This window comes from Macaca nemestrina, chromosome 3 (assembly GCF_043159975.1).
Source record: "Macaca nemestrina isolate mMacNem1 chromosome 3, mMacNem.hap1, whole genome shotgun sequence".
NCBI classification, from domain to species: domain Eukaryota; kingdom Metazoa; phylum Chordata; class Mammalia; order Primates; family Cercopithecidae; genus Macaca; species Macaca nemestrina.
The window spans coordinates 175920489-175933556 of NC_092127.1; the positions used below are offsets into that span (position 1 = coordinate 175920489).

Here is a 13068-nt window from a genome sequence, read left to right on the forward strand (position 1 = left end):
GGGTACCATAGGTCTAAGCTGGTGATGCATTAAAAGATGAAAGAGAAAAGTGATGATCACAGATTTGGAATATAAAACAGAAGTCGGGAGTGAGAAGTATATTAAAGAAGGAACTATTACGCAGGAATGGGGCCATTGAAAATGACAGTGATCAAGAGCCTTGAAACATAAAACACAGGAAGAAAAGAATCAGGTTACATAGGCTAATATGTGCAAAGTCTAATCAGTTCACCCCAATAAAGAAACACAAGAAGCAATCAAGAGTAAAATTAAGAACTGATAGCTATTAGCTCTTTGCTCCAGTCCTAGGCTACCAGTTGAACAAAGGTGGTCATAACTTGCAAGATGGGTTTTATATTGGGGAGGTATGGTCTCATTGGTTCTGGCATAGCCAAATTCTTACAAAAACAAAGGCTCAGCTTTTCTTGAGGGGTATAAAATGCTCAATGCTAAATCCAAGTGCATTTGATTTATTGCTTATAAGCCAATGTATTCTAGGGAGTGATATAGTTAATATATAGCAAATTATGAAATCACGTGTAAAATCTGAGTCACTAGGGCTGAAATCAAGAATCCGTGGCACTCTCATTAATCAAGTTCATAGACTTAGTAGAGTGGTTATCTATCCAGGGTGATATTACCCCTAGGGGACATTAGAGAATGTCCGGCAACATTTTTGTTGCTACAGTGGGAGAATACTTCTGACATTTAGTAGATAAGAGACCAAGGATGCTGCTAATCATCCTACAATACACAGGGTACCCCTCCAAAACAGCCCAAAATATTTGGCCCAAAATAGTGCTGAGTTTGAGAAACACTACGACAACGATGCATGTAAGAGAGAAAGGTGAGATTTGCAAGCATCCCTGAAACCCGTCAGATGGGGAAATAAATTAAGAAGCTCCAATGTGGTAGTTTGACCTTTGGAAGGACAGTGGGCACACTGGCCCAGCATGAGAATTTGCTTTTCTCCATCTACCTGGGTATGGAGAGAAGTGGCTTCTGTATTTCTAAATTTACCTACACTTGAGTTCTTAATAGTCAGTCACCCCAAAAGGAGGAATGGCTATAGGATCAAAGTGACATTAATATCAGGTCACAGCCATTTGTTCCCTTCAACAAGGCCATTTTAACATGGGATGAGTCACAACCAGCTTTGGAGGTGAGAAAACAAATAGGTTAATAATCAGGCTGGAAGGCAGAAACTGTGATCTAAACTGACTCACTTGTTGGGGGTAAACATGTGCATCAGACCATCTTATGATTAAGCTTTCTAACTTCACCCAATAACTCTTCATTATAGGGTTTCAAGAAACTAGCAGTTTCTGCCTCTTCTCAGAAACTAAAGACTACTCTCCCGGCATAGTGGCAGTGTCTCCTGCCTGTAATCCCAGCACTTTGGGAGGTCAAGGCGGGTGATTACCTGAAGTCAGGAGTTCGAGACCAGCGTGGCCGACATGGCAAAACCCTGTCTCAACTCAAAATACAAAAAATGAGCCAGATGTGGTGGCATGCACCTGTAATTATAGCCACTCAGGAGGCTGAGGCGGAAGAATCGCTTGAACCCGGGAGGCAGAGGTTGCGGGGAGCCGAGATCACACCATTGCACTCCAGCCTGGGAGACAGAGCAAGACTCTATCTCAAAAATTAAAATTAAAAAAAGACTATTATGTTGGCCCCGTACATAAACTGAGCCACTTTGCTAATAGACTTGGGGTTCTGTAGACAACTGTCTGACCGTCAAAGCTGACCAAGACTGATTTGTTTTATTCTTAGTTTTAGCTGCTCCCCATCAACTTCAGATTAGGATAAAAGAGGCTTTTCAATGGTGATACTAATTCATTTTGTACACAAATTTCCTCTAGTTATTTAGATCCCAGGTGTTTCCACTTTAATGTTGATCTTAAAGAAATCAGAAGTTGTATCAAAGTAACCTGATTTTACAGTTCCTTCCCTAATAAATGATTGACTGATGGGTGAATAAATAATACAGAGTCAAGTGAAATATTTTGCAATTATGATATCAGAAACACAAAGAAAAGATTGAAAGCCATATCACGGAAACAGTAGATATTTTCAGGAAGAAAGCAAAGTAATTTTTAGAAAAAAATAAGTTTTTTCAGTTAGGACGTTTTTTGATGAATGCAACTCACCCCTAACATTTGCAGTCCTCTCAATTTTTAGAGCAGATATAATTTTTCTATTTCTTGGGCTCGATATAAGAAGGCTATAAGAAATCCAATTCACATTTGTTAAACTGAGTTGAAAATAATTTATCTTGTAGCACAAATGTCAGAGACATCTAATGTTGTATCAAGACAAAAGAGCAAAACTGGCATAGAAGGGATTTTTTTGTTCAGTTCACTAAGGAGGTGGTTGTCCCCCTCATTCATACTCCAAGAAATAGTTTGTCAATAATAAAGTATAACTCATTAACTTGGTAGTATAAAATGAAATACGTCAAAGGAAAATTATTAACACATTTGATATAATATCAATTCGTAGGTCACTTTAAAAGCTGTAGGCCAGGCTGTCCTCAATTACTTCACCTTTATCTTAGAGCAAATGTGTTGAATGGGGAAGCAAGTTGAGAGGTTTGAAAGAGGTGTTTCTCATAAACCTACTTCTTGACCTACCAAAAGCTACCAAGTCCTATTCTCTCTTCCTTTTTTTTCCTTCCCCCATTATTTCCCCCCTTCCTCCCTCTCTTCTTCCTCTTCTCCTTTCCTCTTTCTTCCTCCTCTCTTGTCTCTATCTCCTTCCTCCCTGTGTCTGACTCTCTTACCCTTCCGTCCCATCTTCTTTCTGCCCCCTTCTCCTTGTCTCTTTCTTTCTCTGTCCATGTCCTAGATAGCCAGTACTGTAGAAGGACTCACTGCTGTGGCCTTCTCACAAAGAACAAAGGAGATTAGAGAGCAGAGAAATACCAGGGGAGATTGTAAAGTAGTAAGTATGTCAAGGAAGGGAGAGATGGAATGTTCCTAGCCGCTATGAGGGAAAATTTACCACCAGGAGCCTTTGAAAATACAGCCATTATTGATGACAATTTATTACTCTTGAGAGAAAGTTTATAATTTTTATAAAACTATCAAAGGGGACTACCAGCTCAAAGGTGACAAAACACTGCACTAGACTATATTTTTGGAGTATGTTAAACTTATTCTTTAGGTTTCTAAGGAAAAATAAATCTGATGATGTATTTACGCACAATATATCCAGTATAGAATCACTTCAGGATTATTAGAATTTGTTTAGAATTGAATGGGGGTGCTGGACTCTTTTGTCAGAAAATGCATACATGTTTGTGTCATTTTCATTCAATTTTACAATTTTTTGAGTGATTGAAGTCTAATCATGGGTTTGTACATGAGCTTGTGCTGTGAAATATAATCATTTGGTAATTTGTTTCCCATTGACTAAAAAGCCAGTGTTTATGTGATGAAAGAAAGATAACATTGGGAAAAAAGGCTGGAGAGGGTGTGTATGTGTGGGCAGGGAATGTAGGAAGAGAGGCTGGTGAATGGGTAAAACATACAGTGAGGTAGAAGGAATGCATTCTAATGTTCAATAGCAGAGTAAGGTGACTATAGTGAACAAGAATATGTTGTATATTTCAAAATTGCTAGAAGAGAGGACTGAAAATATTTTGAACACTTAAAAATGACAAATACTCAAGGTGATGGACAACCTTAACATTCTGACTTGATCATTACACTTTCTATTCAGATATCAAAATATCACTTGTACCCCATAAAAATATACAACTATTATGTATTAGTAATTTTTTAAAGAGAAGTGCAGATATATTTCTATATTGCCTATAAAATAATTAAAATGGTGCTGTCTCCTGTTATCCAAATAATCATACCAGCACTGTTCAAGAAGATGTGTAATGGTCCTTGCAGAAACTTTAGATGCTTCCTCCTGACTCTACTGGATACTTGCTTTAGAAAGATTTTCTTCTCAAATTGGAATCTAGTAGAAACAGCAGCAGTAACAACTCCCATTGATGACATATCCCCTGTAGACAAGAGTTTCCAATGTGTTTAATATACATTTTCCCACTTAATTCTCAAAAGAATTTTATTGGGTGGGTCCGTTAGGTAGGTATTATTAGCTTCCTTTACCCATGAGGAAATTGAGGCTTAGACATTGTAAATGGCTTGGCCAAAATCATGAGCAATAAGTGAAAGAGCTGGCCTGGAAAGCACAGATGGTCTGAGTCAGCATTCATTAGGAGCTGGACAGGGAAGGAAAGAGTGAAGGAAATGGGGAAGCAAAGAAGATGGGACAGAAAGAGAATCAGACACAGGGAGGAAGAAGATGGTCCTCATCTTTCCCAGGTGTTTAATGATTGTCCATAGAATGGACATGTACTGGAATGATTGTCCATGCAATCTTATATCCTGAATGAATCATGCTTAGAAATAAAAAGGAGGGCAATGAAGACAACAACTGGACTAATTGCTGTTATGACCAGCTTTTTTTTTTTTTTTTTTTTTTTTTTTTAAATCTCTGAAGGGAAAATGTACTTTTAAATCCCACACAACGGCACTTGTCCATAGCATTGCTCTATGCTATAGGTGCTGGAGTAAACATTTATGGAAATGAATCAGTGTTTCTGCAGCAATGTAAAAAGGGAGATTCTAGGCTATCTCAGGAGAAAGGTGTAGGGAGAGCTTATCTAGAAAGAAGGAGACACAGGAGAGGCGACATTTCCTAAGAACTTTTGTGAGAATAATCATTCTGTGCTTATTGGCTGTGGGGAAATCTTCAAAATGTGCCTGAATGCCCAGGAGATAAGCAGCCCTTTGCCAAAGGCAGAATTATAAAATATTGAAAAGATACTTCTCAGGCTAGTGAAAGATGGGAAGGAGGTTCCCCGCCCCCCACCATCCTGTTTCACTAGCACATGAGGAGTCACTATATAGAACTAATAATAGTAGACTGAGCCCAGCTTATGAGAAAGCCAGTTCATTTTGCTTGACTTACAGTAAAGCCAGCTCCATCTTGGTAAATTCCCTAAATGCAGTATGGTATCTAGGACCCCATATAAAGTTATCATATTCTTTAAAAATATTTTAGAATGGGAAGGATGATATTATTCTGTAATATTTATTGTTATTGTTCTAAGCAAGTGTGTTGTGTTTTGTTTTGAATACTTTTAAAATAGAGATTTATCTAGTGTAATTTTAATAGCTCCCATAGTAGAAAATGGAGAATTTGGGGGCTGTAGGGAAGGCAGAGAGGGTTTTGATGTTCCACAATGCTTCAGAGCACCGGTTTGGGGTCAGGCAAAGAATAGAACACATTTAAAGTATGATACTTATGCTGCAATGAGTATAGGCCAGTTACTTAACCCTTCCCAGCCTCAGTTTTCCTATCCTTTTTGAAGGATGATAAAACCTACTTAAAAAGTTTCCTGTGAAGATTAGTTCATACAGTTCAGGAGAATTTCTCATCCTGCTGCCTTTCCCATAGAGAATAAGTAGATATCATTGGTATTTCGCAGCCCCGGAACTGCTCAGGGAAATACACATCACAGGTTCATTACTTCTCTTTTTGTATGTTACTTTTCTGCAAAAACAATATGAAAAACAATAACAGAAGGAACCCAATTAAAATTTACCTATATATTTTATCTCTTAATGAAATCAGTTTTTTATTAATCTATATTTCTTTTTCAAAGCAGTATATGAAAATATTTTATATTTTTATACATTTTAGTTTTATATTCTAAATATTAACACTATATTGTGGGAACTTCCATTTTGCTGCTGTTTCCTTTTCCTTTTTGTTTTGTTTTGTTTTGTTTTGCTTTGTTTGAGACAGAGTCTCACTCTGTTACCAGGCTGGAGTGCAGTGGCGAGATCTCAGCTCACTGCAGTTCACTGCAACCTCCACCTCCCAGGTTCAAGCAGTTCTCCTGCCTCAGCCTCATGAGTTGCTGGGACTACAGGTACGTGTCACCACGCCCAACTAATTTTTGTATTTTTAGTAGAGACGGGGGTTTCACTATGTTGACCCGGATGGTCTCAATCTCTTGACCTCATGATCTGCCCACCTGAGCCTTCCAAAGAGCTGGGATGACAGGCATGAGCCACTGCATCCAACCTGTTTCCTTTTTCTTATAGCATCTCTTCTCTTCCTTTAGGCTGAAATCTTATACAAATGAAATATACCCCTATAGAGAATGTAGCTTTATTTCATAAACATAGGATCATACATATCGCATGTACGTATCTTCTTAATTTGCTTTTTTACTTAACCATGGGTAGTAGGCATGCCTCTAAGTTAATGACATTAACCTGTGGAAAAAAATAAAGCTTTATATTGTGAGGATATGTGTACAGGACTGTTTGTTGCAGTATTGTTTGAAATAGCAGTACAACTGAAAACATCCTAAAAGTTTATCAATAGGGGTAAGGGTGAGTAAACAGAAGTGGATCCACATTATAGGGCATTCTTTGGCGATTTTAATGCTATTTAGAAGTCTATCTCTAGATTTTTTTGAATTGGAACATATAACAGATGTTATTTAAATGATACCTTCATTTTACATATCAGGAGATTGAAACCTGAAGCAGCTTGCCCAACCTTAGTCCTTGAGAGAGCCAGACACAAGTCTGACTCAGTCCAGGGCTCATTCCACTGCCTCCCCCTCCAGGCACATGCTGGCTACGGAGTTCACATGGAGCCGAAGGTCAGCTGTGGCTGGATCTGCATGTGAATTTGCAGCATGCATTTAAAAAAGCTTTTAGTACAACATCTTCTGCAGTGAGTATTGGAGAGTGTGTAACATGAAAACTGCATTAGGTGGTTTTCGGTTACAGTACACAGTTAGTACCACCTGTTGTCATGCATTTGTTCCCTGACTGATTTTCCTGGAGGAGGTCAGAGCCCTGCATTACTTTGCTATGCACCACGATGGCAGGGTCCTGAATATTTAATCATGCTTCTCTGATGAGAAGGGGGTATGGCAGCAAGTTCCAGGGCAGTGTGTGAGTGTGATCGTCCTCAGACTGCTGTTGGGAAATGAATCCTTAGGACACACTCAAGGACATTCAGAAGGCACAGAGGATTTCTGAGCCAAGCTCTGCCTTTACCTAGTCGAAATTGAATTTAGATGTGTAGGATGAAGTACTAAAGAGGTATTATCTTCCATATAATCTAATATTTTGCCTTATGTAAGTCAAAACAAGAATATATAATTTGGGAAGAATGACAGCAGTTATGTCTTGTTCTATTGCTACGTTTCCCAGCACAGCATGCCAATGTGTGCCCTCCTATCCAATTTAATCTAAAGGTTCCATGTCCTGGCAGCTCTGGTGGTTGTCATTATATGATGTCAGTAATTATTAGCTGTTGGACTAGGATATGTGCTTCTCTTTTGGCATTTGGCCTATGGCATTAGTGTAGTTATAAAAGCATCACTGGACATTTTAGCCCAAAAAGGGATTACTCACACTAAAGAGAATTGTAACCTGGTGTGGACAAGACATCACTGAGTATGTATGTTTCTGCGATTCTCTAATACCATTGCTTCTACTATTTCTGGGTGTTTACATAAGTAATAAAATCTTTTTTACTGAGCAAATCAAGAATACTTCTGTTTTAATACAACCCTTATTTTTAAATAATATTTAGACTATTTTTTGTTGATGATCTTAACTTAAAAAAAAATTTATTTGCACCTTCTCTTTCTTAAAAACTAGTATCTGTTTATGACAAAGAAATAGGGTAAGACAGTACAATTTCAAGTGAAAAATAGAGCAATGCCATTTATAACGAAGACAATGTGACAACAGCCTGTAGGGCACCTTTGTCTCCTTCAGGTATTCTATCCATATTCAGTTTTAATTGCTATGTCTTCAGGAATGATATCAACATGTGACCTTCAACATTGACCTTTCTTCTGAATGGTAAATAATCATTTCCAAATACTCAGTTTGTATCTTAACATCATCTGAAACTCAGCTTTCAACTTCTACCTGATAAGTAGAAACTCAATAAATATATACTGAGTCAACTCATCATCTGTATATGTTGGGTGGGCGTTAAGGGAAGTTCAGCACATTTATTGTTCTTTTTAATGCTTTTTTTATTATGCTATTGTCCTTCACTTAGTTACCCCAGACTCACAATTGTTTTTTGGGGGGATCTCACCTCACAAGAGATTGAGACAGAAAGTTTTGTGCCTCTCCCTTAAAAAATATACACAAATATTTTTTGTTAGAGTTCAGCTTACTCATATTTATATTAGTCTAGTAGTATATGTAACATAATTTAATAAATACTAATCTGCAGAAAAATTAATAAAGGAAGGGGAGAAAATAGCATGCTGAATTCGAAAGTTTAAATCACCTATGTGGCCTAATTGTTTTTAAACATTAGGTAACTGGCGAATCTACAAAATATTGTAAAAAGGCAATATAAAATATTGTAAAAAGTTTACCAAATCTGTGTGAGTCCATTAGATTCCAATGGACACCACAGGATTGCTTGCGGTTGATGACTTTTGTTCGAGCCAAATGAGCAACCTCATTGTTTTAAAGCTGCCTATTGATTGCCTTTGATATAACTGAAAATGAGGCTTCCTTGACTCACTTGTGATTTGTTTTGAAATGGAAGGCTGGGAATGCATTACCAAGACCACATCCCAGCCGCTCAGTGGTCTGCAGGTGGCTTTAGGCAGAAATGTCTGGTGGGTTATTGGGACTTTTATAGAGCCATAATTTTGTCATCTTCAGCTTGCTCTTTGGCTTTTCTTTGACATTCTCATTCCAAGGTGGTATTTGGCTTATTTCGCCTTGATTATCAAAAGTCTGTGTTTTGAGAACTCGGGAGATATCAGACTTGTAAGACTCTTCACCCCATACTCAGAAATTCTGTCTATATATTGGAGGCGGGGCCCAAGAATTCTGCGTTTTAAACAGGCATTCCAGGTGGTTCTGATGCAAATAGGCCAAACGTTGTACTTGGAGAAAAAATGGGTAGGAGTGTAAATACAATTAAGTGGATAAGCTCCAGGGATCTCAATAAAGAAAAAAGTTGATATACTAACACTTTAAAATGGTTATATACTTGTAGGATACTATTTTAATACTTCCTGTAACTACATGTGTTTTGTCAGGCAGGAGACTGCATGACGGTTTAATAGCTGAGAACATGCATCTGAGTGAAGGTAAACAATTTGATATTATGTTCCAGTGTGAAATTAGAACCCCAGTTCCTTATTCTAAATGGTCCACCAAAGAGTGGGAAAAAGATAATTTCTCATAAGTTGATTTTTTATATATACATATTAGCTGACATTATCCGTGTGTGTGTGTGTGTGTGTGTGTGTGTGTGTGTGTGTGTGTGTGTTTCAGGATAATGTCAGCCTAATTTTATGGAATATTCGACTTGACGACACATCTCATCCTTTTCTCTTATAATCTAGGTATAAATCTATTACTGGAAACTCAGCTCCCCTAACCCTACTGACCCCTCAACCTTTCCTTTTTTGAAGTCCTGGATGCTGACACAGAAACCCAATTCCGAGCCCATGATGCCAGTCGTGTCTCCATTGGACAGGTTTCTCCAATATATTTTTATTTTCATTTAAGTGTGATGTAAGCATCTGTCTCTGACACTCAGGGCTCTCCCTCAGCTAAACACATCTGCTTCCATCTCCTGTCACAACAATAATGAGGACTTCAGACAGAGTTTTAGGTGGGTGGGGTCTCATCAATGGAGCCTCAGCTCTACCTGGTGCACATTTCCAATGGACTGTTTGTCCAAAATCTACACGTATGTCATAAACACTTTTCCTTACCTCTGAACACTCATGAATAACAAACAGTGGCTCTCCTTAAAAACATAGCCAAACAAAGAATTGTTCAATCTCATCTTCTAGAAAAAAATTCACTTCTTCGGCCCTCCAGGATGTTTTGTTTTACTTTTTAAAGCTCATAATCTGTATTTAGTAGATACTTCTGTTAATCTATTTACATGTAAATATTCGTTCACATTGTCACACTCAATCCCAAGGTGATACAGAATCCTCATATCTTTCAATGGTTTAGTCTTCATTGTGTGACATTAGACTATGGCAGAAAGCCTCAACAGCGGCATCATTTAGGCATTACCTAAAATCTTTATCGTGTGGTTTGTGGTCAATTTAGACCTAATCACACTAAAGGAGGACTTCTCATGCCAGTAGGGTTGATTTTGACTTGCTTTGTATTCATAGAGCTATAACCAAAGTTGATGCAAACATTGGTAGTGTCGTGGCAGACTCTTTACTCATTGAAGTAGGGGAACAGCTTCTGGAATAATAAGGGACCTGGAATTGGGGAGTTCCTCTCTAATGGACAGTGGCGAGTCTCATATTTTATCAAGACCCACTTTCAAAACCTGTGACTTTGCTGCTAGGCTCTGTTCTGCTTCTCTTTGTAGCCCCATGGTGTGCTATTTTTACGCTGCACATGTTTAATTTTGCAACTTGTGACAATTTGAAAGGCATAACAATGTCTATTCCCACTGAGATACACAGAATACACCAAGATGTTTTGAGAGGAGCAGTCTTTGCGAGAAAACTCCATTGTGAAAAGAGTCTTCTTGGGAATCACTACACTCCTCATTCCTTGAAGGGAAGCCAACCTTCTTCCCTTAATCAATCAGTCACATTTATTTTTCCATTCTAAGGAGCAATGAGGATCATCTAAGTGCATTTAAGATTTCATATATTTGGACTTTGGCCTTCTCTAAAAGAGCTGCTCTGAAAAACATTTCCTCCAAAATGCAATTAGGAGAAATATATCTTGAAATAAGCCTACACTTCTATGTCCTTCTGTAACTTACTTCACGTGGCCAGTAGTTGCTTGTGGAATCATCACTCTTCAAGGAACCTTTTGTTCTTATCACATGATGAGCCGGTTTGCATTTAAACTAAATTTTTCTGTAACTTGACTGTTAGGAATTTTAGTAGTCCTCTTACCATGTGCCAAAACTGGTTTTATCCAGAAGACCTTTAAGCCCTTATGAGCTGTTCACTTATATTTCTTTGTAAATGACAGTGGCTTTGCTCAAACATCTCTGAAATATTAAAGACATCTGTTATTATTGAACATGCAACTCTTGATTCTTGATATTGCTGCTAGTGGTAGTTATATCTAATCCAAATTATCTGATCATTAAAAGAACATTTTTGTCTTCTAATATTCTGTGATATTTGTATAGTTCTCTTCCTAATTATGTTTTGTGTTTTCCCAAGGATGGCATTAAACAACATTATTTTCCCTGCACACTCCCCAACGATACATAGATACAGGCAGTGGGATCCTTGCACACATCCAACACAATTGGTGATTAGTATTTGCTTTCCCTAGAGAAAATATTGATCATGCTGGTGGTCTAGGCTTTGATGTTAAAAATAAACCTTCTACAGAGGGCTGATTTTGAGGAGGTTTTTCAAACAGATTGATTTGTAGAATATTAGGTGACTGTCCAGGGTCTACAGAAAGTTACATATACAGAGAAAGCACCTATGTGCACTTTCCAGGTATCTACATGGTTCTCTTATACACCACCTTCAAATTTTACTCAAACATCCTCACTTTCTCATGAGGACTTTTGTATCACCTTGCTTTACATGCTCTGCCATCCCTTCCCTCCATTCAGCATGCTCAGTGTCCCTTTGCCTATTCTGTTGTTTCTTTCCCCGTTTCCCATTGTAAGTTCCATGAGACACCAATTGTGTCCATTGGATTCACTCGTGTATATTCAGCACCTAAAACAATAGCACATAGAAGGGGCTCAAAAGGTATTTTTACAATTTTTTATTTATTAAATTTTTCATTAAATTTTTATTTGGGGATAATTGTAGATTAGCGTGGAATTATAAGCAAATAATACAGAGACATGCAGTGTACAATTTACTACTCAGTTTTCTGTAATGGCAACGTCTTACAAAACTATAATAAAATATCACAACTCAGATATCAACATTGATACAATAAGAATACAGAAGACTTCCATCACCACGGGGATCTGCCATGTTGTGCTTTTATAGTGAATCCACTTCCTTCTGCCCCCTACCCTTTGCTTAATCCTTGGTACCCACTAATCTGTTCTCCACTTTTGTAATTCTGTCATTTTGAGAATGTTGTATGAATGGAACCATGTGGTATGTAATCTTTTGAGATAGGCATTTTCACTCCGTGTAATTCCCTTGAGATCCATCTAAAGTGTGTCTATCACTAGTTCATTCCGTTTTATTGCTGTGTAGTATCACATGGTTTGGACATATACAATTTCTTTGACCATTCACCCATTAAAGGGCATCTAGGTTGTTTCCAGCTTAAGACCATGACAAGTCAAAATGCTCTAAGCATCCGTGTACAGGTTTTTGTGTGAAAACAAATTTTTATTTCTCTGGGATAAATGCTCAGGAGTACAATTGCTGGGTTTTGTAGCTGATGTATGTTCAGAATTTTAAGACACCACCAGACTATCTTCCAGAGCGACTGTAACATTTTACATTTTCACTGTCAATGTATGAGTGATCCAGTTTTTCTGTGTCCTTGCCAACATTTGATCTTGACACTATTTTTCCTTTTATTTTAGCCATTCTAATAGATATGTAGTAATAACTCATTGTAGTTTTAGTCTGCATTTCAATAATTACTAATGCTGTTAAATATCTTTTCATGTGCTTACTTGCCATCTGCTTTACCTTTCTGGTGAAATGACTCTCCGTGTTTTTCGCTCATGTTCTAATTGGGTTGTGTGCTTCTCTATTGTTGAATATTCAAAGTTTTTATATATTCTAGATACAAATCCTTTGTCAGATAAGTGGTTTGCAGATATTTCACTTTCACTCTGTATGTTGTCTTTTCATTGTCTTGACAGGGTCTCTGATGTGTGAAAGTATTAAACTTTGATGCCATCTAATTTATTAATTTCTCCTTTTATGGGTCATGTTTTTGGAATATATACTACTTGAAAAATCTGTTTTACTAGCAATGAACATTGCTAAGGACTCTGCCTAGCCCTAGATTCTGAAGATTTTCTTCTTCTTTTTTT

At 37.6% G+C, this 13068-nt stretch overlaps 1 protein-coding gene across 4 annotated transcripts in view; it reads left to right on the forward strand.

Annotated features, from left to right (window-relative positions):
• Window positions 1-13068, forward strand: part of LOC105487858 (potassium voltage-gated channel interacting protein 4) — a 1213665-nt gene that overhangs the window by 229132 nt on the left and 971465 nt on the right. The gene's annotated exons all lie outside the window — the stretch shown is intronic.